This window comes from Typopeltis vanoorti, chromosome 20, assembly GCF_054136105.1.
Source record: "Typopeltis vanoorti isolate ZY-2024b chromosome 20, IOZ_Tvanoo_1.0, whole genome shotgun sequence".
NCBI lineage: Eukaryota > Metazoa > Arthropoda > Arachnida > Uropygi > Thelyphonidae > Typopeltis > Typopeltis vanoorti.
In genome coordinates this window covers 74,122,501-74,126,484 of record NC_143568.1, presented here as the reverse complement: position 1 = coordinate 74,126,484, position 3,984 = coordinate 74,122,501, and the positions used below count along the sequence as shown (strand labels likewise).

The 3,984-nt window shown below is 30.9% G+C and overlaps 1 protein-coding gene across 1 annotated transcript in view; it reads left to right on the top strand.

The window, feature by feature from the left end:
* The first annotated feature begins 899 nt into the window (after positions 1-899).
* Positions 900-3,984, top strand: part of Gip (hydroxypyruvate isomerase-like protein Gip) — a 178,485-nt gene continuing 175,400 nt past the window's right edge. Inside the window, exon 1 of the mRNA XM_090410111.1 lies at positions 900-1,335. The gene's annotated coding sequence lies outside the window, so the exon portion shown is untranslated. The remainder of the gene's footprint in view (positions 1,336-3,984) is intronic.

The following is a 3,984-nucleotide window of genomic DNA, read 5'->3' as shown; positions in this document are numbered from 1 at the left end:
TTACTGACAGTTGCATTACTGACTTGTTATACAGCACTTAAAGCCAGAATCTAAACGAAGTGGGTTAGTACATACATGGAATGTTTAAGACACAGTTTGGTTAACAAATTATATATTAATACATTTTTTCTGAGTTATCGATGGAATTTTAAACACATCGCTAACTGAGATTACATCAATAAAATATTAATTTTTTTTTCTCTTTTGCTGTTACAAAAAAGGAATGAAAAATAGAACAAAATTTACCTCTTCATTCAGAGGCTAGCAAAGAATCTTATACTCCGGATGGAATCTATAAATGGTACTGCAATACTTTTATTATAAATATGTAAATTTTCGTTATATTGCCAGATACAAACAAGTTGTTTTAAATTCAGCGTTCGCAGAAACAGTTTCGTTTGTCCGTACTTTACTAAGCCTCTGCATTCTGTTATATACAAAGGAATGGAAAAATCGAACGTCACAATGCGTTATAAATAAGTGCTTTTCAGATATGCACATAGTAGTCCACAGCTATAATTCGAAATAGCTTCATTTGAATTGAGTTATATTTAAAAATAGTGGCAATAAACGATATATATATATATATATATAGGTAACATCGTAGCGGGATGTTTGCAAAAGAAAAATATCCCTGTGGTGATTTATGTGCATTATCGAGCATACTTTGTGGTCTAAGAATAAATCACTGACTATGCTGCATACCTTCAGTAAAGGCTGCTGAGCAATGGTCCATAAATAACAGAGGCGATGACCTATGTAAAGATTTCTGAAAGGATGTTTAATTTCATCTCAACAGAAAGCCTTTTTTGTTGTTTTTTTGCAATACAGTGAAAAGAACTTTCTAAATTTTATCAGTACGCATATAATGCATCGTATGACTAAATGAAAAATATTTACATAAAAAATTAAATAGTTAAGGAGTATATTTTAAAATAAAATCATGACTATTATTTCGCTATGTTAATCATATATTAATTATATATTGTTTTTCATAGATTGAGCGAAATGAAAATTTTAAACACACATCAAAGAAAATAAATGCATAAAAGTAATTCCATTAATCTTCCGCTAGGTTGCCGTTAAGTTGCATTACATTCCGTTTCCTGTTATAAGGCTTTTGGACGTTTGATTTTTCCCGGTTATAATAAAAACAGTTTATTCATAATTATTCAAGTATTCATTTTAAGTAAATGTTTAATTATATTTCAAAAAAAAAACTAATTGAAGATTAAAAACGTAAAGTCGAGTGTAAAGTATGACAATCATTCATCATACTGAAGTTTCGCAGCGAAATGCTTTTAAGCCTGGTGAATTTACAAACCTAATACGAAGGTAGGAGTAAATATTTTTTGTTGTTAAAAATAATTATTCCAATAGAATGTGTGTACAGCACTTGTTTATTTTATTTATTTTGCACTAACTGTACGAGATTCACAAGGTGGTTTATTATGGAATTCATACTTTTTTTGCGAATCATTTTGAATTACTATTATGATTTTAAAAATGTTATTTATTAAGAAATTACAAATAATTACATTTGTAAAAACATTTACAAATGTTATACGATACTTATGTTTGACTCGCGAATTATGCAACATTAATATGGAAACTGGAACAATAGTTTGTTCCAGTTTCATGGCACGGAAATCTGGCAATGCTAGTTATAACAAATAAAAAAAAATGTATTAAAAAAATTAATTACTTAACATGAAGAAAAGAGAAAACAGTCTGCATTAATATTCTTCAATGTTATTCGTACCGTGATTAATATATGATTTTTGGAAATGAATACTGATAACTATTCATAATTTTGCAAGAGACTTTTTGTGACATGCGATTGTATGGAGAACCATAAAGCATTTTTGAATCGTTTAGCCTATTTCCAAACGCAGTTATCAAAAAAAAAAAAAAAAAAAAAAAAAAACCCTTAGTTTAAAGAAAGGATTCTATAAATAATTCCTTATCTGTAGTGAATATTTTTACCAAGACTAATTAATATTAATAATTAATGTTTTATTTATTCAGCATCATTTAATTTAATTTTAAATAAGTTCGGCGTTGATATTTCCAACTTCTTTCATTTTTTATTATTATGTAAGTATTAAAACTGGCAAATTTCATTTTCTTCCTTGATATTCCTGCTGGGCGTTCCCAGAATGGCAGCTGTTGGCATATTTGCAACAAAACTGTGACATCCCACGTCGAACTTTGTTAATTTAATCGCTATACAGGAATACGTATCAGGAAAGAGCTCTGTTAGGGAAAAAAAAGAAAAAAAAATTAACCTTCAGTGTAAATATTCATAACAGATATGCGGTTTAACACAGTTATACGCATTCTAATTTTTCAATCCGAAATTTGACTTTGACTTTAACTTTTAAAATCTTATCATATTACAGAAACCTTTAAAATCTAGAGGTTACCTTTTCACCGTAAAAATTCTTCTGAAGGAGCGTCGTTGTATAACTGTATCTCATAAACATAGAAACATGAAGTGCTGTTGACTCCATTTTGTAATAAACGAAAATTTTAAATCTTTCGCTTATTAGCATCATAATATCTCTTTCAGTTATTTCCAGCAATCACACTTTCAGATAAAATAAACTAAAGAGAGGATTTTCTCCCTCCCCTCAAGAATGTTAAGATATCAGTTGACCGGCAGAATATAAAATTAATGTGAAGTATTTTTATTAGCATGCGGCTGTTCTTACGTGTTGTCACATTCTTTGCATGGTTGGGGAAAGTTTCGTAAAAAGTGCGGTATTCTGTGACAAAGGAGGGTCGGGAGTATGTCAGAAATGATGTAAAACTATAAAACTGAAGCATTTCTCCCCCAGAAAAACAATTTGAATTCTTCAGATTAGAAACAACACAACAACTTTAGGTATCATAAAAATTGTTTAAAAATATTTTAAAAAATCCATTTACATTAACTTCAATCATAACGCAGCTACTAAGGTTACAAAAATTATATCTGGGATTATTAAAAGGGAATATTGTGTATTTTTGTTAAAATTTAAATTGCAATGGAGTGTTTCCCCCCCCCACACACACACACAAAGTACGTCATCACTTAAGCAGAGCTCAGTTGAAAGAATGGCGGACGGTGACCATCCGATTGTTTTCTGTGATTTTTTTTTTTTTTTTTTTTTGCTTATAGAGCGCTAAAATGATCTGGATGATCTGGCTTTTGATGTCTTTATCGCGAATAAGCTGCTAATTCGAGCTCATTTTATGTTTCATGGTTCAGCGCTCCATTTCCGAAATTGAATTTATGAAGACAGATCGACTGAATCCAGCCCTAAAAGTCTCCCTTATTTACTAGAAAGATAATGAAAACCGGATATGAGCACACTGTTTAAAGAAAAAAGTCGCTTTTCATAGGCAGTTAGGAATGTTGCACGCTTCTCTTGATGGTATAATTTTCAAATTGTTCTCTGTTGTTGTTTATCCATCACCTGCAATTAGCCTATAAGTTCAAAGGTCTGTTACTTTTATGGATAGGGAATTTAATTCGGTTCTCTCTGTGTGTATACACTACTGTATATACGGTTCTCTCTCTCTCTCTCTCTCTCTCTCTCTCTCTCTCTCTCTCTCTCTCTCTGTGTGTGTGTGTGTGTACACGTTTCCACGTATATGCTCTCCGGTTAGTTTTGGTAGCGATATAAATCCAAGTTTCAAGAGAAAAACCTTGTCATCTCGATTAATGCACCTTTAATCGAAAAGACCTTGTAAAGGTTCCTCATATTATTTTATATTTTATTTATATTTATTAACTGAGGAAGCCACTTCAATAAATAAAAAGAAATTAAGAAATAAAGGACTGTTAGGAGGCAGTGTATTATGTCTGTTAATTGCGTGTATTGTTCTTTGAACCAATTTGCCTGATTTGCAAATCCAATCGAATCCAAGTCCTTTTATTCAAAGGACCATGCGAGGTGGCGGAGTTTTTCTTGTCCTTCGGGAAACTTCGGATTTTTC